Source organism: Pelobates fuscus, chromosome 1 (genome assembly GCF_036172605.1).
Source record: "Pelobates fuscus isolate aPelFus1 chromosome 1, aPelFus1.pri, whole genome shotgun sequence".
NCBI classification, from domain to species: Eukaryota; Metazoa; Chordata; class Amphibia; order Anura; family Pelobatidae; genus Pelobates; species Pelobates fuscus.
The window spans coordinates 161,000,328-161,025,838 of NC_086317.1; the positions used below are offsets into that span (position 1 = coordinate 161,000,328).

At 41.8% G+C, this 25,511-nt stretch overlaps 1 protein-coding gene across 2 annotated transcripts in view; it reads left to right on the forward strand.

Moving 5' to 3' along the window:
• Window positions 1-602: 602 nt before the first annotated feature.
• Window positions 603-25,511, forward strand: part of KLHDC8A (kelch domain containing 8A) — a 56,790-nt gene continuing 31,881 nt past the window's right edge. The window contains exon 1 of one of the 2 annotated variants that reach the window (XM_063451387.1): window positions 603-924. The gene's annotated coding sequence lies outside the window, so the exon portion shown is untranslated. Of the gene's footprint in view, window positions 925-21,061; window positions 21,201-25,511 lie in introns of those variants that run through there. The other variant, XM_063451395.1, reaches the window with a different exon arrangement.

Genomic DNA, 25,511 nt, shown 5'->3' on the forward strand with positions numbered 1-25,511 from the left:
CTGATCTTCGGTTTTCGCAAGAAAGAGGGGGATTGTGGGAGACACAGGCCTTATATAGTCACTTCCTCTGTTATGTGATTGGTTGCCTGTGTATCTATACTGTTTTTTATTTCATTTTAACAATATTTATATTCCTCTATCTTTGCTGCTGAGGAAATAAAGAAAGAGTTATGCATAATACTCGCCTCCGTGTCTTTAATAAAATCATGACTTTACGTCATGTTAATAGTAAAATCTTGGAATTGTACCTCACAGTAGACACATTTTAACAATAAATTAAGATAGAAAAGGATTATCAAGCTGTTTAAAAAAAACAATGCTTATAGGGAATATCCATCAAGTTAAAGTAACCTTTGTTTAAAAATCATTTAATGTTCATATCATAAGAACAAAAGCTACCATTCAAGTTTCAGGGTGTGGCTGTTAAAATGATATTTGTAACTGTAATTTCATGCTTAGCTAGAACACATTTCATTTCACTGTTTAGTGACTACACCTTAATACACATTATGGAAATCGTGAGGATTGAACAGGACCTTCCCATCACAATCAAAGCAGCACTCGATGCTCTGATTATTCCTCCCTCCTCTGCTTACTCAAGTTTTTTTTTCCCCCCTTTCTCTTTCTTTTCATGAAGCCTGCTTCAATCACAGATTGTGTCATTCCCTACAGGCTGTAGGAGACCAGGGGAGGGAGAGAGAGAGAGAGCGAGCACACATTACAACGCATGTATGTGAGAAATAGTGGGACTGTCAGGAAAGATGTGAGGCTGACACATGCTGTGAAGAACCGCCAGGCATGTTTAGCTATGAGAAAGGAGACAGCATTTCAGGAAGATACAATTCTATGCTTTTGGACTTCAGCAGCCTGAAACTTGAAGAGGAAAGAGCAGCAGCTCCTAAAACTGGGGATTCCCAGATTCTGGTAAGTAAGACATATTGCTGTTTGTAAGTGAAGAGGGAGTTGGATAATGTAAAGGGCTTCATAGATGGAATGTGTGTGATCTGCTTCTATGCCCCCATCACAAAGCTGCTAAAGAGACACCTCAGAGATTGGAGAGGGGGTTGTCTTAATTAGAATTCACATGAATAGAAACATTTCATTATAATTCAGTTTGCAAACACTGCTGGGTTTTCAGGAAAACTAAAAATAATAATAATAATTAAGGATTACAATAATCAGTCAATGCTTCCCATATCTCAATCCATGTTTATTCTAAATACATCAATGGGTTTGGCTGGTAAACTTGGATTTCCCTTGCAGTATTCAGAACTGAAATGTTGTACCATAGTGTTTCGATGAGAGGAGAAGTGCACGTGAGGTTATTGCAATGTATTTTATATAAGTAGTTTTTTAATTCAGTGTGCTGTAATAACACAAATGGAGTTATTGCTTAAGGGCCCTTAAGAGCTTTGTGCCGTGGGTAAAAAAATAAATAAAATAAAAAGTAATTTGTAATACTGGACTAGACAAGCCCATCTAACCGTGACACCGCAGATGTTGTATAAACTACATGATGTAAAACTAGCTGTCAGGTTAGCTAAGCATCTTGGGAAATGTAGTTTGCAACTATTTGGGGTGCGGAGGTTGGCTAATACTAATTCAGTTCAAAGTTTAAGAATTAGGACATTGCTAGTAGATGGTGGCGTGGTATTTGATTACAAGAGTACCATCAACTTGCAGTGTTTTTATTTTTATTTTTTTTATTGTCTGGCAAAGCCTTGTAAAGGGGTTGCATTCCACCAACAGCTGGTGGGTTTGTGTTTGGATTACACCTGGGCTAATAGGATTTAGTTATCGGATGCAGTACTAATTTAATTTGTATTTTCAGAAGAGGCGCTGGCAACAAAAATAATCCACTACTAAAGCCATAGCATGAGCTTTTAAAGTCTATTCTCAAGAACATTCATCTGCACACTACATCCGCTCTGCACAGCTGGGAACTTAGACAATATTAGCTGCCCTGGAATTAGTTGCCGGATCCACCATGATTATTTTTTGGGGACACACATTCTTCAGTGTGCTGTCAAATAATGCATGAACAGTGCTTCCCTGCAATATCTAGAATTCATATGCTGCAGGGGGGCAATCAATTAAGAATGGGATCCTGTGCGAGTTGCCAAACTGAATTATTGATTTATCCCCTACAGCATATCGATTTTTCTCTTTTGATGTACCTGCTAGTGAAAAAATAAATAAAAATAAAAAAAAGGCATGGGGTTACCTGGCTAACCTAGAATTTCATCCTAAGACTCCGCACTCATACATCAGTCTCATGGTGAACAAGTAGAATTCTCTGGAAGCAATGTCTTAAGTATATTCCTTCACTTTGATGTTATTAGAATCTTGAAATCCCTGCTTGAATGCAGATAACGTGAGAAAATGATGCATCCTTGCCTGTTTCCATGATTTCCTACATTACAACCATTTGTCAGAAATGGCACACATTTACACATAAAGTGTGCATTGTCAGGAATTTTAATCATGGTCGGCTTGTAGAATTTTTCCAATGTTGCTGCTTTTGACAAAAATTTGAAGACACTTAAAATTAATTTTGAATACCTGACAATTTAAATTTCAGGGAATAACCCTATCGGTTTTTGTGATGGGCTAACACAGGGTTAGGCAACTTTCAGCACTCTAGATGTTGCAGGCAACATCTCCATGGCTTTAAATGGACACCGTAGGCACCCAGACTACTTCAGCTCATTGAAGTGATCTGGGTGCTCTGTCCCTTTTGCTCTTAGTGCTGCATGTAAAACATTGGAGTTACAGAGAACTGCAATGTTTACATTGCAGCTCTAAGTCTGCCCTCAGTGGCTGTCTACCTGACAGTCACTAGAGTGCTTCTGGAGTCCAAACGAACTTTAGATTCGTTATCTGACGCTGGACGTCCTCACGGACCTCCAGTGTCAGATTTTCCCCATAGGAAAGCATTGCATAATGCTTTCCTATGGGGAGGTCTAATGCGTGGGCGGAGCCTGATCCAGCGCCAAGGGACATCAGCGCTGGATTCAGGTAAGTGGCTGAGGGGTTTTAACCCCTTCAGCCCGAAGGGAGCGGGAGGACCTATTAACCCTATAGTGCCAGGAAACAACTTTGTTTTCCTGGCACTATAGGATCCCTTTAAGAGCATTATAGGAGATGTAGTCTGCAAAATCTGGAGTGCCAAAGGTTACTAACCCCTTGGCTAACAGAATTGTCTCTGTACCACATACACCGTTCCCTTTTGTTCTCCTGTCTTGAATAAAAAAATACATTAAAATAAATCTCTAATGGACATAATTCTCTGTTTAATTTGAAAGTGCACAAAAGGCGTTCAGAGGGTACAGGCACCAAACACATTTTGGGCTATGGGCAGCCCTTTAAAGGCCTAACACATCGCTTCATCAAGCTGTTCTATGTTTCATGAAAAGTGCTACCTTGTGGTATATAGGATTCAAATGCTGCATGAGGAAAATAAATTACATTAAATCCCCAAAAGCCTGCCATTATGAATTAATTGATTTCTTTCTTGCATCATATGATTTCTACACACATCAAGGCAGCTCTTTTCATGTACTGTCCATCATGATAAGGGGATACCTGTCGCAAACAATGCGCTGGTGAATTTGGAAACAATACAGGAGCTCATGTATGGATACTGGTTGAAAGTGTGTTTCTTATTGACCTATCCACTGATGCTGTAATCATCATTTTACTGAGAGTATAGAAAGTCTGACTTCTTACGTCTAAAGGGCTTTTATATTCTTTTTTATACTTTCTAAAGAAAATGTGATTATATTGAATAGGAAATCTTGATTAAGAGAGATGAGGGATTGATTGCAAACTGACGTGTTTTGAGACAGTGCAGGAACAGATTAAATGGGTCAAATTGTTTTTATCTGACATGAAGGTTTACATGTCAGAGGCTGATCTCACCAGTACACAAGAATCTGATGTCTTCATTTCAGATTTTATTTCAATCTCTTTTATCAGTATAAAATTATACAAAATAATGTTCTTGATTAAAAAATAATAATAATAATAATCCTGCAGCCCTTCACATCGAGGCTAATAGTTTTTTTTCCCTTCCTGCCTTTGTAACTTTACATGCATTATCAGATATTTTGTGTTCATGCTCTTCCGAGTTTGCTTTGGCTGCTTTCGTCTTGTAGAGATCTGAATACATTTTAGGATTTCAAAGAGAGTTTACATCTCAAAATGTGTAATTTAGACAAAAATAGCTGCCTGGGGGGAATATTTTTCAGTTCATTAGTGAATAGACAATTAATTAGTAAACTGGAAACGGATTTACAATATTCAGTCTAAAATAAGCCAACTGTGACCGTAGCAGTATGTACCCCCTATTTGTATATCGAAGACTGTCACATTAACCCTTGTGCTGTTTGTTGGTTGCTAGACTAGTTCCAATTATCATACACTTTGCTAAGTGAATAAAGGCCTCCCAACCATGCTGACTTCATTGGGACAGTTCCGATTTTAGGATCCTGTACCGGCTTTGTCCCCTTGTGTCCTGCTTTTGGGGACACCAGGAAACTGTCCCCCAAAAACATAATGTGATTGCTTCATTAGACATGGTTTCAATGTTCTCAGGACACTAGGACTCTTTGTCACCTTATCTGCCCTTATATGTCTGACCTGAATGATTGATAGGGAGCCTGGCATGCCAATCCTTTGGGCCGACCTGCCCTCTTTGGGTGGTATCAGTGAAGCAGTTTGCATCACTGGCCCAGCCCCTGCTGCCCAACATCACCATGGGATGCTGATGTTGGTAGTGTGGAGGTGAATAGTTACAAACTATACCCAGATTAATCAATACAATGTATACACTAAAATGTTTCTAGTGATCATGTGCTTTTGAGCTTATATGTAATAATTGTCTGGGAATCACAGGAAACCCCAGTTGAGTCAGTGATTAAGAGATATCTTATTAGTCAGTACATGTGATTTGACTGTCAATTAATTTAACAGCAGCTTGATATTGCATTTATGAGCAGAAAATCTCACTTGCCCACTATAGTACACATTGACTGAAGAGCTGCTAACCCACTTAATGAAAGAATAGGCTTATTTACAATAGCGGTTATTAGTAGATTATATGTGGCATTTTTAACACAAAAAATACAAGAAGTAAAAAAAAAAAAAACATTATGGAAACAGGCATATGTGGATCGAGATAGATATGTACTTAGATATATACATAATGATGGGTCATGTCATTTGAGAGACTGATAACTACATCCAGGTGTAGGGTTCTGTAGACAGTAGGATAAATCATGAGAGGTCAGTGTATTACTGTCTCCAGACAGTGGGAAAATCTGCATAATTTTCCCACATTGCATATTTTACTTGTATATATCTTTTAGCTTCATATTTTCTTTTTCTATTTTTAATTAATTTTGGGGCTAGGGCTCCTTTATCCGAACATGTCCCAGTTTACCAGATAGTGATGGGAGCATCTGCTATTTGACCTTAATTCAGTTTATCTGCCTTTTAGTTAGTATTGTCAGACTCTGATCCCCCACATGTGGTTGAACCATAACTTCATTAATTGCCTGTCCCACTGTGTCATTTACCAGTTGTAGCTGATGGGAGTTGTAGTCTATCAACATTTGTGGGCCAAAGTGCTTTAAGTGATATAACAGGAAAAGATCAGGGAGAGAGAATCTGCTCCTCTCACATTCAGGAGAGGGATTGAGTTAATGGTAGAATCTGCATATAGCAGCTGCTGCCTGCGGGTCTAACTCCCACTAATCTGAGGCAGGCTGAGACCTGTATCTCCTGTTGCTTCACTGAGGATATCTTCCACGAACAGTATGAGATTTTAAAACATGATCTGCACGTTGACCTGAATCATCTTCCTCTTCAATGGATCTTATATGTGTGCTTCTGACTACAGTGGTGACCATATTTTCTCCGCATGCTAACAGGTTAATTAGTAGGAGAAGTGCTCACATTATAGGGCCTTCATACTAGCGGTAGTATAATTAACCAATTCTGGTAAATATCCTCTTAACAATCTAACCTCTAGGGATCCTGTTCTAACATGGAATGTCCTACATTTTTAATAACATAGCTGCAGGTGTTAAAATGCAGGGCATTCTATGCTGGCACATGGGGTGTTTAGGGATCAGATTGTAATGTTTACAAAATACGGCTTTGGTCCTTAAAGGATTAACGGGTACATATGACTCCTACACGAGATCTTGTGTAATAGCCACTATAGTAATGGATAATGTACTTTTGCTCATTTTATCATGGTGTTATTAGGATACTCTGTTTACTGAATCCTTTGATTTAGAAAACACAACCAAAAGGGAGGCAGCCATGTGACTATCACATCGCTGTGCCTCCAGGGCTTCAAGCATAAAGAAGTGACCTGGATTTGTCTACTTTTCCCTAGCTGTTCCTCCTTCCTCAATAAACCCTTTCATTTCCCAAAAACTTCAATGTGAGGTCAGCTCGACATTCATACACCGGCATCCTCCTTAAATACACTTGTACAAGCTGGAAGAGACTGGCAACTCATAGGTTAATCTGTCTGTTTAATAATTGTAATATGCAAGTGCAACGTGTAAATTAATGAATTTTAATTTCCTTTAACAAGATTCAGCCACTGTTGTGAATGCAGCCTTGTTGTGCCGCGTGGTGTGTTCATGTGGGTGGTGGTTGCTTAGTAACCGGAACTCATCAGGCTGAGTGCTATCTTCAAGGTAGAGAGGTGGAATCCACTTGCTGCTGTGTTTAACCCCCAAACTTCCTTTTTTTTCTTAAACTATTATCTTAGCCTAAATTCCTAGGAGAGGACATTGTAAGCCAAAGACACCAGTTGTTAAAGGGCTACATGTTTTCTACAGAAGGATTAACCCAATTAAAATCTAATATTATTGTGGCTCTGTATGATGTGAAGATTGGTAAAAAGACAGAGCTACAGATATATGCCAGTTAATTTCTTCAGCAGATAAAGGGGTAGCTCCCTGCCCTGTTGTGATCTTTGAGTAGTACCTACTTCAGGTGTCGGCAACCTATGGCACTTGAGGTACCTTTGCACGGCACACACGGCTGCCAGAGCCGAACAGTCTTAAAATTTTGCGTTGCAGCACTTGGAGGAAGTGATCTCAATTGTGAACGGGAATCCACACTGGAGTAGGGCAGCCTGCAGCAGCTGTCACAGCTCTTGCTAGATATACACAGAGCTGCGGAACAAGCCTCCCCCTCATACAAATAATACAAACAGCCCACAAAGACAACACAACTGACAAACCACATACATGCACACAATCACACAGGCAGCCTCACACATATACACACCATCACAAACACTGTTACGTATTGTCCACACACAATTCCACAAGCAGCACCCATACACAGCCCACAGTCATAGGTATACACAACTTCACAAACTACTCATGAACATAATCAATATAACAGCCCACGTACAGCGCTACAAAGCAACTGCAGCACACATAGATAGCAAACGGAATATGGCAACTCATATACTCAATATACTCAATAAAAAAAAAAAACAGTACCGGCACACCAAGGGACTTCAAGATTTTGTTTTGGCACAGTACTACTAAAAGGTTCCCTGCCCCTGACCTATGTGTTTGGATGTATGCACAACCTGGAAACTTAGACTGGAAAACTCATCATGCTCCAATTTCTATAAATATATGGTGCTGTGCTAGTGAAAGCTGTGAGCCCTTCTTGTGGCAGTGAGGGCTAACGTTGACATTGGCTATGCCTGTACTGGTGTGCACACTTGCTGTGATAAGAGAGGCAGAATTAAATCTGCACATCCTGGCATGCACAGTACAGCTGCTGAACAGCCTCTGAATTCAGTGCTTCACTAAAAGACACGTAGTTGGGGCAATTCCTGCACATGCGTCCTGTGTCCCCAATGCTTCTCTATTAGAATCATTGGATTAGACTGAATTCATTAAGGATGATCTCACCATAGCTGGTCCAGTCTGGAGAGAGGATGCTGTCGTGGAGCTGGAAGAAAGATAGATTTATGTTTAATATTGGGTAGTTCCTTTCAAATAGTAAACTCTGCATAAATATCTGCAACACTAACACTCTATACACACACACTCTGACATTACAGTTAAATGTACATTAGCATTTGTACACAAATAGAAGCTTACATTCACACATTTACTACTCAGAATTAGACATTTTCATTTCACACACTAATGCAGCCGTGTACATACTGCGGTCGCAGCTGCGACCGGGCCTGTCACTCCAGAGGCCCGACTGCCCTGCGGACCCCCGCGACCGGCTACCAGTTGCCACGTTTTGAGGCCTCGGCCTGCGTGGCAAAACGCTGGGGCCGCAAGTTAAGGGGTCCACAGGGTGTCCCCATGCTGTCAGGGCCACCCGATGGATATGGATTATCAGGGGGCCCGGGCCCCCTGTGATGACATCACAAGCTGGGAGGAAGTGACTGCACGTCACTCCTCCCAGCATACAGAGAGCCCGCTCGGGAGGAAGGAGGAGGGAGTCAGAGTGGGAACTCTGACTTCCATCAGGCTGAGCCCCCACCCCAAGGAAAGTCACAAAAGGTAGGAAACAGGAAACATTTTGTATGTGTGTGTGTCTCTCTCTCTCTATGTATGTGTGTGTGTTTGTGTGTCTCTGAGTCTCTGTATGTGTGTCTCGCTGTATGTATGTGTGTCTCTGTATGTGTGTGTGTCTGTCTCTGTATATATGTGTCTGCATGTGTGTATGTATATATGTGTGTTTGTGTGTGTCTGTATGTATGAATGTGTCGGGGGGGGCACGGATCGGGGGGGCACGGATCAGTTTCTCACCGGGGCCCCATGGATTGTGTGTACGCCACTGCACTGATAGTATATATAAATTGACCCTTTTATACACACCAGACACATACAACAACCCATGACACTACATCCAAGAGCATCCTTGCATTGATACATACTGACAATGCACAAATATAGACATCTGTGCATTCATAATGATTTTACACACTGAAATACATACACGTACTCATAAACATGCCTTCACATTATATACAAAGATGCAAATACACCCAGCAGGTTTACTCATGAAACTTAGAATTGTGAAATAATGACAAGAGAATTGCAAATTCTAGGTCAAACAGCAGAGTTGGAGAATTTGTCTAGTTTTGCTTTTTTAATCTAGTATTATATACCAAATTGTAAACAGTTGGGATTTCAAGACACCACAGTTGACTGTATAGTATGATGTGAAGATTGGCAAAAAGACAGATCCTGGGACGGTTCCCCTTTAAGTTCATGTCTGCCTTGGCTAAGGGGACATATGTCTTGGGTTCCTCATGGCCAGTCCATGTAGAAGTGCAGGTTAGGAATTGGGCTGGAGGTTCTATAAACTCAATCACATAAAACAGTAGAAGTAATGCAGTTTTCAATCATGCTGGAAGTCATTAGACAGCTGGAGGCCTGATGAGAGTTTCTGGCCTCACATTGTGACATCCCTCCTTTAGAAAGTTGTTCCTCACAATACATTTTGCAGTTTAAGTTCTGTTCTTTCACACAGGATTCATTGTTTATGCTAGAAGAATACAGCCAGTCACAGTGCTTAATAATACAGCATCAGCCCACTTCCACTGTGTGTGGGGTCAGTCTGTATACATGTTCGATCTGGAACTATATCACTTTTTAATGTGTTAAACTTGTTTTTATCAGAATCTACTCGTTGTAGAATGCAGACTATGCAAGCTCTGTAATCAGCCATAGTGATCATTCTAATGGTAGATATATCTGTAACCATACCTCCAAACGGAGGGACAGTCCCAATTTTTCCCTTTAGTCGCACTCTCCTGTGTTTACTCCATGGTGTCCAGCTTCTGAATAAACTAAGGAATTGCCATTCACGCTTGGGCTGCATTACAAGCATATGTGACCCTGCACCTGTGCATATGTGACCCTGAGTGGGGACGGGCACGGAGGCTGCCTGCTTGGACTGCATTAATGCCAGGCTGACATGCAAGAGTTTTTTTTATTTTGTTTTGAGAAATCCACCTCTTAGACAGCCCTGTTCTTTTTTGGGATCACTAGTGAGGTAAAACACATCACTGACATGCCTATCTATATACTGATCAGATACAATATTAAACCTACCTACCCAACTACTTAATGTCGTGTATGTCCCCTCGTGCTGCCAAAATACCTCTGAGGCATGAATTCCACAAGACCTCTGAACGTGATGTTTTATATCTGGCACCAAGACATAAGCAGCAGATCCTTTAAGTCCTGAAGCAGATCCTTTAAGGTGAAGCCACCATGGATCGGATTTGTTGTTTTAGCAAATCCCTCAATTGGATTGAAATCTGGGGAATTTGGAGGCCAAGGCAACACCTTGGACTCTGTGATGTTCCTCAAACCATTTCTGAACAATTGTTTACAGTGTGGCTCGGTTGTCCTGCTGAAATAGACAATTGCCATCAGGGAACATCATTGCCATAAAGGGGTGTACTTGATCTGCAACAATCTTTAGATAGATGGTATGTGTCAAAGTGACATCCACACAAATGCCAGGACCCAAAGTTTCCCAGCAGAACATTGCCCAAAGCTTGACACTGGCTCTGCCGGCTTGCCTTCTTTCCATAGTGCATCCTGCTGCCATCTCTTCCCCATGTGAGCAACGCATATGCACCCAGTCTTGGGATCAATCTATATAGTCATGATGATGAATTGCACCAGAATGGAAGAGGGTCTGCTTTGTTGGGGGGAGGTTGGGTTTTGGAGGAGATTTTAAACTAGGAAAAAGATGCGGTGTCATGATTCTAAGCAGGTCAGAGAGGAGACTTATGCCAGGGTTGACTTCAGGTGCTTCAGCCAGGTAATTTTTTAATCACAGCAGACCAACTGAGAAGGGTGCTGGGCCAGAGAGAAGGTTTTTTGTGAGCATGTTGGTTCAATGTGCAGAGCCCTATTTATTAACATGCTTGCACTGTGTTTGATTGTGACCTGTCATGGGATACCAGAGGACAAAGGGACCAGGAAATCAAATTGTGCATGTGTTTGAAGCCTGCTTGTGGAATTGTGTGTGTGTGTGTGTGTAGAGTGTGCTGATTGTGGTGTGGCATTTTGTGTAAATAAGTCAGTTTTAGTTGTGTTTGTGGTGTAATAGGTGTGGCTAGAGGCTGTAGAGTGAGAGAAAGTTTAGATGTAGCAAGTGTGTGCATAGGGACTGTAGTGTATGTTTGTAGGGGTTGTAAAGAGTCTGTATTTAGAGAATGTAGTGTTTTTGCTTGCAGAGGATCTAGTTTGTGCATAGGGGATCCAGAGTGTGTATGTCAGTGTGTGCCCATAGGGGATCTATTATGTGTGGAGGTGTTAAGGAAATCAAGTGCGTGTGTATGTGCAGAGGATTCAAAGTGTGCATAGGAGGTCTAGTGTGTCAAGAGTTATTGTGTGTGTGTGTGTGTAGGCAGATTAATTGAGGGGAACTCACCTCCCTTGAGCCGCGCAGACCTCCTCTTGCCACGCAGTCTGACCGCTCCGTGCGGCATACTAAGGGAGACTCACCTACCTCGAGCTCCGCAGATCTCCTTCTGCCGCGCAGTCTGATCGAACCGCACAGCAGGACATCTATAAATAGATATAGGCATGATGTCATGCCCACTCTTAAAATGACCACGTCATCATTTCGATGCTAATCTATTTTGGGCTGCAGTGATGACGTGGACCTATCAGAACATCAGTTAGCCTATTTAAGGCTTGTTTTAACACCCCCTTCATTGCCCTATCGTGTTTTCTGTATAGATCCCCGCTTTGTTTTTCTGTGTTCGACCTCGGCTTCATATTGACTTGATTTTGGGTATCCTGACCCGGCTTCGTATTGACCTTGTCATTTCTGGTTTCCTGACTCTGCTTTGTATTGACCTTGTCATTTCTGGTATCCTGACTCGGCTTTGTATTGACCTTGTCATTTCTGGTATTCTGACCTCGACTTTGTATTTGACTGTTATTTTCTGGAATCCTGAACCGACTTTGTCTTGACTTTGAGTATTTCTTGACCTTGATTCTCGCTATATTAATACGTTAAGTCCAGCCACTCTAAGGCTCGCTAATACGCCTTTTGGATCCACCTTGTCACGATATCTAGTGACCCAATATAGGTAATGTTTACCGGTCCTTGGAATGGCTGGGTTATACGTTATAGAATAGAAAATGGTCAGGGACAAGCCGAGTCAGGGAAGCCAGAAATCAGGGAAGAGAAAAACAGTAGCCAAGTTAGGCAGAACAGAGCGGAGAATAGTCAGGAGGAAGCCGAGATCAAAAATACGTAAGTAGACACAGAAATACAACACACTCTTGGGAACTGTAAACCGAAATGCCAACTTATAAGCCACAGGATTGATACGTTGTATGACCTTGTAAGGGACGATATATATGGGGGCAAGTTTCATTGATGGCACTTTCAGGCAGATATTCTTAGTACTGAACCAGACCACATCACCCAGTTCATACACAGGAGCAGCACGCCGTCAATTGTCAGCATGTTTTTTGTAAAAAACAGAAGTACGAGACAGGATGTAATGCGCTTGTTCCAACATCCTTTTTAGGTTTGCAACATGTTCCTCCACCAGCGGCAGTTCCTGCTAAGGAATTGCGGATGGAAGAACAAGCGGATTAAAACCAAAATTAATAAAGAACGGGCTGTAACGAGGAGCCTCACAGACCACATTGTAATGTGCAAATTCAGCCCAAAGAACAAGGTCAACCCACCCGTCCTGATGATCAGAGAGACGAAACATCTTAAGTATTGTTCCAACTTTTGATTTGTACGTACGGCTGCTTAATTAGATTGGGGATACTAAGCCGAGGAAAAACAAAATATTTAATCTTTGTGACACTTAAATAGAATTTGCATAATAATTTGGAACAGGGTGTACTCAAAAACGGTGCATATCCCAGCAGAAAGAGATTTTAAACTATAAGCTGACGCTCCAAATGCCGAGCATACCTTGCTGAGTCTGAATCGGAGAAGCTTGCTGGGCATCGCCCGTGTCAAAATCTGAGGCCTACTGCATCTGGCACGTTGACGGTGTGGAGACGCGGACGATCTCCTACCAGTGGGCGTGCAACTCAATACTAAACACTCAGAGCCCCGTTTCACCTTTGCCCCCTTTGGTCCGGTGGGGAATATCCCGATCCCTACTGGGTTAGCTAAGCATGTTCCTGGGAGACTAGCAGAGGAATCTTGAAAGCCACGTGGCTCATCCAAAATGTCCGCCGCATTGACACCTCAGCACAATCAAACAAGCCTGTCAGGCCAGAACTGGAGAGAAAGCTTCAACGCCAGATTTGAAGCAATATGCCAGGCCTTCAGGGATCGTCTCGCTAAGCAGCAACCCACAATCACCCCTCAAGTGTCGCAGACAGCCTGTGAAGGCTCTTCTGGGCTGGGTGCTCAATGGGAGTTCCCTCCATGCCGCAGTCCATACGCCCACGGAGAAGACCGCATTCCGGGACACCCGCGGGCCCACGTTCAGAACAGGCAGATCCATGGACTAAGGGCACTGGCTCCCTTTAAGGCTCAGAGCCGAAACTACAGGGATCCACTGCACTACGGACTACTGACAACCCCCCTGTCGCACACACAGCACCACCCGACAGGCCTTGTGCAGGGGAGAGGAAACAACATACCTAACATGGAGATGGACTCTCTGTTATGGCCTGCATGAGGGGTTGGTTGATTACAGCCGACAATGTATTTCTCTATACAACTCTTGTTGCCTGAAATTTTAATTAATGATGTGCTCAGCGTTGATAGTTGATATTTCCCCTACCTACTAACACTCAGTGGCTACACTGCTACTTAATCACCCAGTCAGTCGCTTAGTCAGGTCTGACATGCATAATAGTGAAGCAGCACCGTTATTACCTATGGTCTTTACCTTATCTAGCTTGCTACCTTACAATCTCTTTTATATGTACCTAAGCTCGAAGATCCTCTAGTTAGCAATGGTTGAGCTGTGACATGTTGCTTAGTTCCAATGCCACACTACTGTTTCTGCCAAACTTGTTCTTGCTCTTGTGACCTGACATCTATGCATGTTTTATATTTAGTATCCTGACATTATTACCTTGTTTATTCTCGTGTTCTAAAAATGAGCAAGTCTCATCTGTTCCCCAACTGTTATACGTAATGCTGAGCCAGAGGAATGCCATTGGGGTACCTCAGGCATGTTTGTAATTCCTTTATGCACGAGAGAAAAAAATAAAAATAATATATATATATATTTATATATATATTATATGGAGAAGTGCAAGGGGCCAGAAGTGGAACCTTGAAGTGACAGAGGTATTGGGGAGGAACATGTGTCTTAGAGACTACTCAGATGGATGGATATAACTAGAACCAATAAAGTACAATGCCACGAATGCTGTGTATATCTGCTGATGAAAAAAACGCAAGTGGGCTGCTTAGGTCTTAGTCAAACTATTAAGAAGGCCAGATAGTTGGCAAGGGAGCCCAGGCTAGCAGCATATCAACTGGGTGTGCAGGAGACTACTAGGTCCTCCCTCTGGCCAAATGTGGGTCATAGTGACTCCCATATTTTTTTGCAAAGTTCATGGTGCATGCACTAGCTAACATTTGCACCACGAAGTATTTATTTTAATAATCTCTTAATTTAATCAATTTTAGGCTCTTCTCTCCCCTCTATACGATAATTTGTGATTATGCCCCCCCACAACTAAATAAAGCACTGCTGATAAATGATCTTAACTTGCCAATGTGCCTTTCGGCATAGTGTTCATATAGACACGTTACCCAGGTTTACGATTTGTAATTAACAAACTGCCCTGTGTATTTGCAAATGATTTATTCTTCTACAGCCGTGACAATATATACAGATGTCTTTCAAGCACGCCATAAAGCTCTGCATGAGTTACAATATAATTGTCAGTATCTGAGACAAAAGGAGACAGTGACTCACACAAGGTCACAGAGGATACAAGGCAGACTGTGCTGCTTCAGACTGTTTTTACCCTCCGTCAGCATTTCTTCTAACTACCTGTCTCACTACAAATTGGATTTTTATTTTCCCCTCAGCATTCTACTACCTGTTTTCTCTCCTGAATGTGTATATTCTGACCCCTGTGACTTGCCCAGTGTTTAACTTGCTATTGCACGCCAGCTAGATATTACCACTCAAAATATCAAAAGCATAATCTCTGTCATTGAAATGCTTTCATTATTATATGGATAATACCTATTATCTTCTACTAGACAAGACCATGACCAGACTTTTCTTACTAATGCAGGCTGTGCTTCAAGAAGCTATCAGAAATCTATTTCCAAAAGAACATGCAATGGAAAGGTTCAATTTAGCCTCTAGGCCAGGCATAGGCAACCTTCGGCACTCCAGATGTTTTGGACTACACCTCCCATGATGCTTTAACAAAAAATATGGGTGTAAAAGCATTATGGGAGATGTAGTCCTCAACATCTGGAGTGCCAAAGGTTGCCTATCCCTGCTCTAGGCTATAGATAATATCCGCAATGCAAAGCCTTTAACATGAAAGTTGAGACAAAATATTGCATTCTCAAAAACAAGTGAGACTTCCATCTGTAAGGGTATATTAAAACGTTAACCGAATGAATACCAAAATAATGGTACGCTTATGGAACACTTGTCCCACCAGTATTTACAAGAATGAATCGTAAAAAAATGATATATAAACATATTGTAGTGTAGACCATCCGCTCTATATATAAAATAAAAAGTGAAAAAAATAATGTATCTGGGGTTTAAACTCACATTTCCCCTGGGTACGGACAGCTCCAATGGAGAGAATTAACAGAATCAAGGTTGATATATCGCATGAATAAATGTACTAGCCAGTATTGGGAATTTGTGGAGGTGCTATGTCTACCATTAGAGAAAAATACATATATATATATATATATACATTAAGCTTATTAAGTTGTGATCCGTGATACCTCACATTCCAATGTACAGTGGTTCTGGATCATTGGAACATGTATAGAAGCATTAAACTGAAGACTTAAAAAAAGGGGGCTATTACTGTGTAAATGTCAAATTGTGTCGCCAACAACAATATATGTAGGCTAGTGACAAAGACAATAACACTGTGCGAGTCACATTACACAAACGTATACTTAAATGTACCATGTAGATACCTGGTCACGCAACTATACCCACCAAAGAGTAACACAACAACACACCAAACATGAATGAATCTTAAAAAGGTGGTATAGAGAAGAGGGTGAATCACAAGTCAGCATTAGTGAAAAAACATGTTGGAAATAGAACGGGACACAAGTTAGGGTTTGTTCAGAGTTAATGCAAAACTCCTTGGTGGAAGGTGACGAAGATGTGACTTACAATGAATGTGCAGTGTCTATGGTTGTTTATTATATAATAATGTTCAAATGCATGACATGTTACTTGGCTTTTGCACAAGCTAATATGCTAACGAGCTACCACTATGTCTACCAAGATGGAAAAAAAAATAAAAATAAAGAATTATAAAAAAAAAAGGGGGGGGGGGCTAAAACGGGAGGCACCTTTGGAGCACATAACCGTCTATACTTCTGCAAGTGCATTTTATCACAGCGCCAACAGTGTTCATATACCGTATCACCTTATGTTATTTTATTATCTGTTATTTCTAGATGTTAACAGCTGTACTACTTTGTCTTATGTATTTTTCCTACACTTGACCCGCTCTATGTGTGTCAGTTGTGTGTTTTCCAGGCACAAAGGGTACAGAAAACTGATTTGAACAAGAAGATGAACACCCCTGACTCTCAATGAGTCATTGGGCCTGAGATGGGGCACATATGGCAATACAACCTTAGAGACTGGCATCGGTTTTAAATATTTATATGTGTATGCATCATAGGGAAGCATTGAATCCACTGCCTTCCTGTGAGCTTCCACATAACGTCACCGAGTTTTACTTGGTCAGTGCAGCAGAGGCGCCCCTAGTGGCTGTCAGGAAAATAGCCAACAGAGCTGGATTTAACCCTGCAATGTAAACATTCCAGTTTCTAAATAACTGCAGTGTTCTCCATTGCAGGGTTAAAATGACACTAGGTGACATTGAGATTCAGTGGTCTGGTAGACTTTAGTGGTTCTTTAAGAAAATTGACCACTTGGAAATTAGAAAACTTTTGAAAAAATGCTCTTTTCTTAAATCACCAGTAGATGGAGCCAAACCAACTAAAACAAAACACATGATTTGTTTTATTTGTATAGCCAAAACATTGTGCAAGTTGTTGAGTATAATGAATGTTGACACTATCTTAATCCCTTAAGGACGGAGGCAATTGTCCAACTTCTGAACCAATACAAAGCTTCACATATATTGATATTTCTCACATTATCCTGCCTAACTGTCTATTAATCCATGTCCTGTTTTGTGCAGCACGTTGTCCATATTCCCTTGCATTCTAGCTAGGGGCGAAGTGGGGGGGCTAATGCATACCTTACAAACAGAAATGTTATTTATGAAAAGATATATATATAGTATACGTTATGTGTGTGAGGTGTCAATTGCCAGGTAGCCTTTAGGTGCTGAATATAAAGATATTAATTTGTCACCAACACTGGGCCAGTCTGACATTTCTTTTCTCCAATACTGTTCCTCAGCATCTGTCTATTTGTACACCATCCTATTTCAGTCCTGCTCAGATACTTAATTATAGTCTAATATGTCTCACACTTGTTTGGGTACTTAGTCATAGGCTTTTTAGCAATATATTTAAAGGTCTGCATTTTGTAATCACACTGTGCTTTTTTTGCCCTAGCAGCGTAACATTGTTTTAAGTAATCCTCCCCTTCATTCAATTTTTAAAAAAGTATTAATTAATTAATTTAAAATGATTTACATATTCAATCTAGATTTACTTTTAGAGGTGCTCCAAGTCTAAAAAACTTAATTTCGTAAAAGGTTATCTAAATGAAGAAAAGATAACACTTTTGAAATAAAGACAAAAGCTTTTTTTTTAAATGTAGAACATGTATGGGTTGTAGAAATAAACAGGATTTTAAAGTAATAAAGGAATTTTAATCCACAATTACACAATAGAATTACGGAATACAAGAACAAATTACTTGTTTCACTAAAAGCTTTATCTCTTTAGACCCCTCAATAGGAGAATGAAATAACATATATGTAACATTAAAAAGGTTTGCAAAGCCAGTATTTCTGAACATTTTAGAATAGTACATTTTAGAACAGTTCAGAATCAGGATCCAAGTGTTTTACAAATTATAGATATTAAAAAAATGCAACAATTGGAGGGGAGGTGATTTTACTAAATTGCTGGGACTGGAAGAAATTAAGTGGTGTTTCAATTTAGAAACATTGGAACCTTCAGGAGTAAATGTGAATTTTTTTTTTTTAAATTCTTTATTTTATTTGTGCATATGATTAACAAGCGTGTTTGCCGTGCCACAATAGCTGGAGCAAACTGGACTGTATACATAAGAAAACATTGTTGCATTTAAAACATTGCACATTTTTAGGTAAGTAATCAGGATGAACAAATATATCATGTCACTGTGGAGTATGTGATTATAACAGGTTAATTAGTGGGTAAACTTGCAAGGCAGGTTGCGCTTAGTGGCCTATGTTAGCTATCATCCTTGCTATCTGTTCTACTCCTTGTGTATAATAGAAATGTATAGCACTATGTGTGATGAGAGGCAGAGAATGAAATATTACAATACTAAGAAGATACCAACATTGTGGAGATTAACAATTCGCTTGCTTGGTGTGTGTAGCAGTAGCTGCCAGCAGTTGCTATGTTCGCTGGTTGTGTGATAAGCGTGTAGAGAGTGTGTTTTCTGAACGCTAGTGTGCTAATCTGCAAAATGTGAGTTAAGATGTACACGGTCACATGTTTAGTGCTTGCTAGTTAAATAGGTAACCGCCGGGATACACTATGGAGGCATATACATATCTGATTCTATGTAGTGCGAGGAACAAGCTAAATAACAATTTTAAGTGCTGAAGCTCTCATGGTGGGTATACGTCAGAACTAAGATTGCCCACCAGCAACGTGTATGTACAGGCAAAAGATAAGCAAACCACAAATATATATATAGTGATCGCCAAGTGAGGCATATGGTGTCCAGGATGCAGTTGCTGCTTGTGGGCTTCTGGCAACCATGCCCACCCAAGGGCTAGCAAATATAAGCAAACATAAGAAAAATAAAAATAAAAGTCAGACTAGGTGAGTCGCTGGATTGCGGTGGGTAGGGCTCTACCTGCCAGGTATAGGTCCATTAGACTCAGCTAGGTCAAACGTTACAGTTCTCGTGCACAGTAGCCTGAACTGCGGATCCGATACTTTTCCCAGGGAGCGGTTAAGGTGGTCAGCGGTGGTGGAGGGTCCGGTAACAGTTGGGGAGCAGCAGATTCACTGGACCTGATGGTTAACCAATGCCTGTAGCGGGCCACATTATGCAGTCTCGTTCATTGTCGGCTATGGATTGTATGTTGAGGCTCGAACCTCTGAGGGCTCCGAGTCTTTCTGCTGGGTGGGAGTGAGGTGAGATTGTGCCCCATTCCCAGGCCTGTGCCGAGAGCCGTCGCTTTGTGCTGCTGGGCCGGGAATTAGTAAGTCCCATGTTCTGCTCTGCCAGCGGAACGTAGGGCCGGGTCGCGGTTTTTCGGCGCAATTTCAGTTGATTATTCCGCTTACGTGGTCGCATCCGGACAGCCCGGGCAGGCTGCGTGCTTGCATTACTAACTTGGGGGTAGGTGCTGTGCCCGGAGCAGGGCGCCGCTTCCCTCCGTTCCCCTCTCCAGTCTTGCGGTCCGGCTTCTGTTGGGGTGATTCCATGCTCCTCACCCTGTGGGCCTCATACAGTCCCCTCTTAACTGGCAGGGAGTGCTGGCTTGTCATTGGTTTTTGCATCCTTTCTCTTAGTCTATGCCAGAATCGGGTGAAAGCCGCGTCTATACGCCATTGAATATCATTGAGAGCTTCCATTTCAGGTGAGCGTGTCAGCTCCTCTGATGTGTTTGGTGCCGCCATTTTGGGTGCGCCGCATGGTCGGCTGCCCCGATGGTGCTGTTCCTCTATTTGGTTGCTTGGCCTTAGATTGCCATTCCTGTCGCTTGGCGTGGACCGAGATGTCCCCCATCGGTCCAAAGGGGGGGGGGGGGTAGGAGGCGATCTTCTCGAGGGGTCCATATCCAGGTCAGTCAGCCTGGGGAGCGGCCGTCTCCCCGCTGCCCGATCTCCGATAGGCCGCAAGGCATTATGTCGGTTCCCCGGGGGGTTGTGGGCTCGATTTTGGTATCGACTGATACCTCCGGGTGTACCTTTCATGCTGGGTCCTCTCCTGTGAGCGGCTGTGTTATTTTTTGTGGGGGTCACCCCCGAATAGTGCATAGTGTAGCGGGAGCTGAGGCTCAGCACAACCGCTCTGCTCGGATGCCAGGCTCCGCCCCCCGTGAAATGGTCGTAAATGTGAATTTTGAACTGTTTATTTTATTAAAACTTTTTTTAAATTTGTAGTTTGTTTTTCTAATATAGTTTTATTTTTATATTAGAGGTTTTATCTAGATTTTTTTTAGTCTCTAAATAGAAGTCTAATTTGGCCTGGTGTGTAGATATGACTTATACCCCCCGTTGCTATAGTAAAAATATTGATGTATTTTATTACCGGTATATTTTATTTCCTTTGACATTAATTACAGCTTTACAATTTTATTGAACTTTCAAAAGATGTTTCTTTATGTATTAAAGGTCTTATTGCACGTTTTGCAAAAATACTAGGCTATTATTTGATGTTCTTTGTCATTTAAATATCTAATCTGTCTTTGATTTTAATATTTAATTTATTGACTGGCCTGACCGTGTATATAACAAAGCGCTTTTGGAGAACTGGCTACGTTATGTTTGTTACCGGTTTAAGCCTTGAAGAGAAAGCAAGGGGACGCCAGTTTGACCATGAGGAATCACAACAGCTATTAATGTTCCTGACTCTCTGCTCCCCCAATCCTCAGACATGCCAAACTTGGTACACTTTTTTTTTTCCTACTGTTGACACGTTGTATTCAGAATAAAGCTACTTTGAAGCATAAAGGCAGCCTGCTTTTTACTTCTTTATTTGAAAGGCGCTTGGAGACCCAACATTCCCTAAGGATTTACCAATACTTGATAGTGTTGAGTGGCACTTATTCCACCCTGATCTTGTGAGTGAGATTAACCTCTATTTTGTTTATGTTGGTTATTATTTTATTGATTTGCACTATTTGCACTTGTATTTTTTGTTTTAGGATACTAAACTGAGAAGAATTTTGGCATTTAAGTATATATACTTTATTTTTGTGTAAAGTGCCCGATTTAGTGAATTTACCTTTTTCCTTTACTCCACACTAATTTGATTCGCATCTTCCAAGGAATACACCTCGAAATTTATACACTTCCAAGTTTTGGGATTTTTTTGCGCACCAATATTTATTGATAAGGCCTGTTTTGTACCTTGAGGAAAGGGCAATTTTAAATTGTTTGTCTTTGTTCACCATTTATTTCCCTTTTAGCAGTTTATGGCCCTAACTTGTATTATAAACAAATCTACCTGTGCCTGCTGGAACTCCATGTTAATTAGAAGACTGTTAGTGTCAAGTAAAACTCTCCACAATAATGTCCTTGCATTTAAACACAAATTATATAGTGTGACTGCACTCTAAAAATGTTTTCCAAACAAATGTGTTGAAAGGGACACTATAGGCTTCCAGACCACTTCAGCTAATTGAAATGGTCTGGCAGTGTCCATTTTGCCATTAGTGCTGCAAAGTTAAACATTGGAGTTACAGAGAAACTGCAATGTTTACATTGCAGTCTCCCAGACAGCCACTGGAGGAGCTTCCTGCATCATAACAAACCTTTGGTCCAGTATTTGACGCTGGACGTCCTCACGCTCTGGATGAGGGCATCCAGCGTCAGATTTTTCCCCATAGGAAAGCATTGAGAACTTGCCGCGCATGTGCTTTGACACTGGATCGTCGCAAAACACCAGAGGTGGAGGAGTGTTGACCCAGCGCCAAGTGACATCGGCGCTTGGATAAGGTAAGTAAATAAAGGGTTTTTAACACTTTACTTACTGGAGAGAAGGGCATGAGAGATGGGGATCTGTGGGGCAAGGAGAGCGATAGTGCTTTGTATTCCTGGCACTAAAGTATCCCTTTAAATAAATATATCAGTACGCTGATGTGCCCTAATAGCCCTGTAGTGCCCCGCTACGCTTTTCCCCCATCTTTACTGATAAAAGTACTGGAAAAGATCCACAGAGACAGGGTACAGAACTTAGTACTAGTTTACCCAATCTGGACTTCTAGATACATGATACAATCTGGACTTCTAGATACATGAATCAGTCAAGGGAACCAAGGTCCCATTGGGCTGGACTGCTTTCAGGAAACCAGCGATCTTTTGCTCAGGCACCTGCAGCTTATGTGGATTGTAGTCCTGGTAAGCTGTTAACCCATCTCCTCTTTTTGGATCAGGAGCTGGACATCCCTAAATCATCTTTAAGACACAGTGCTACGGTAACATACAGAAGGATGATAGAGGAATTCAAAGAGTGGGAGATTTCTTTTCAATCCACTTCTCATGGGTCTGACACCATTCCCTTAGCTTTAGAATTCCTTACTCTTACATTCGCGATCAGTACCATCAGAGCCTTTGACTCTGCTTTAAACTTTCTTATCCCTAACCTTACTCAAGAAGTTCTGAATTTAAGTTTATTAATACGGTTATCAGTTTGCTACTAATATACTCCACGTACCACTTCTACTTGGAATGTAGACCTCATATTACATTTCCTTAATTCCTTGGATCACACAAAGATTTAAGATGGACTGCTATATAGTTGGCTTCTCTTCGTCTTTGGTGGCTAGAGGTGCTGAGTTAATTCATTTCCATATTTCAGAACCATGGTTTTCTCTGAATCCTTTGGGGGATTCATATTATTCTAACGGGAGACTTACTATTTCCCATAATTCCCTAGGTCCAGTGGAATTAGATTTGGTTCAAGGTCCTTCTGACCCAAGCTTATGTTTAGTCAATCTGTTACAATCTTAAATTGATCTTTCTGCTGCTGCTAGATATGACGCTAGTCACTTTTTCATGACCTCAACAAAGCCCTTTTGTCCAGCTAAAGTTAATACAATTAGAGGTTGGACTCTTTCTGCTGTGTTTTTGGCTGGCATTGACATTTCTATGTTTAAAAGTCACTCTGTCAGGAGTGCCTCAGCTACTAAAGCATCGGCTTTATATATTTTGAAAGCTGCTAGTCACTAGCTTTGCTAGGTTCTTTTTTTTCAATTTGTATTTTATTGTAATTTGCATGCACAAAAAAAAATATTAAAACATTGTTATAACAGAGTCATATATGAGGCAATACATACACTATGACAATTAGGAGTTATATATGGAGACAGGGCCGCCATCAGGGGGTGAAAACCATTACGGTTGTCACGGGACCATCGGTCCTGAGGGGCCCGGACTGCCCTGGCAGTCCCGGGCCCCACATTCCCCACATTCCCACCCCCCAATCCCCAGTTGCTGAAGGGGTGAAAACCCCTTCAGTCACTTACCTGAGGCAGCGACGATGTCCCTCGTCGCTGTCTCCTCCTCCGCGCCGCTCCTCCTACTGATTCCGTCGGCCGGTGGGCGAGACTAATCCCGCCCACCGGCCAAGGAGACCTAATGCACATGCGCGGCAATGCCGCACATGCGCGCTCCCCATAGGGAAGCATTGAAAAAAGATTTTCAATGCTTTCCTACCTATGGGGAAATGAGCGACGCTGGAGGTCCTCACACAGCGTGAGGACGTCCAGCGACGCTCTAGAAAAAAAAACTCTTTGCTATTAATCAGGAAGTTCCCTCTAGTGGCTGTCTAGTAGACAGCCACTAGAGGTGGAGTTAACCCTGCAATGTAATTATTGCAGTTTATAAAAAACTGCAATAATTACACTTGCAGGGTTAGGAGTAGTGGGAGTTGGCACCCAGACCACTCCAATGGGCATAAGTGGTCTGGGTGCCTGGAGTGTCCCTTTAACTATACACACAGCATACACTACACAAACTTCCTGTAGTCACAGTACACACACTACAACCACCACACATTCAAACACTCTGCATTCACTATACAGAGACACTGCGTCTAATACACACACCACTACAAACACTACATCCACTACACAAACACACTACATTACTGTACGCACACTACATCCACTACTCAAACACACTCTGCGTTCACTATACACACTGCATCCACTGCACAAACACACACTCTGCATTCACTGCATAGACAGTATCTAATACACACTAAAACTACATCCATTACACACATTCTAATTCACTTCCACTATACACACCACATTCAGTTGTGCATCATTGACAGCGGACTAGGTAGGAGTCCTGTGGGCGGACTCGTGGGCGGCCCGGGGGGGGGGGGGGGGACTTTTGGAGGGGGAGGGGCCAGACATTGTGCTTTGTCAGGGGCCCCAAAATTTCTGATGGCAGCCCTGTATGGAGACATGCATTATATGAGAGATCTGTGGTCTGAGATAGTTTTATCTTCTCCTGAATATGAATATATCTCTCCGCTAGGTGTAATTATATGGAGATAGAGAAAAAACTGAGGAAAGTAAAGCAAAACAAAGAGAGAGCAAAAACACATAGCAGAGTTCCTAAGCAAAGGTTCTTACAAGATGGTGTAAGCTTTGTGCCATTAAGCGGATGACAAAAACCTCCTGTGCCTGAGGTATAGAGGGTCAGCACTTTGCACTGGTCCTGGCCTTATGGGCCCCATTTGGGTCGGTGTTTGTCAAGCGTAGACACTGGAGAAAGGTCACCTGGTCTCCAGGAAGGGTAACATGAGTGTGTCCTCTCCCTTCTGAACCACTAGAGAGCCATCTATCCCCCACCTATATTTAATTGCTGCTTCTCGCAGCCCTCTTGCAACAGGTGTTAGCTGCCTTCTTGCTGCCAGCACACTAAATGGGAGGTCTCCGTAGATAGCTACGATGCATTCCTCAAAGTGAGTATTACCAAGCTCTCTAGAGCGGGACATTATAGCGGACTGGGCCGTGATATATTTTGTCACTGTAATGATGTCTCTGTCAGGACAAACCAGTGGTCCAACACGCAGAATTAAGTAAAACACGTAACAAATACAAACATATTACCGGGCCTTAGAATGGCTGGAATTAACATAATAGAATAAACAGTAACGAGCCGAGGTCAGAAAGGAACAAATACGGAAAGAACAAAGCCAAAGGGTCAGGGATACCAGAAATACGGGAAGTCAAGCCAAGCCAAGATCAAAAAACAAATATCAGAATCAGGAACGCGTTCTCGTATAACCAACAGGATGGAAATCACGACAGGGCACTGAACAACTGCAGGTTTGGGTTTAAATAACCCAGTAAATCCTGCTATTAGCTGATTTGGGTCCCATGACCCCAGTACGTGCAGGGCAAAAATGTAATGCG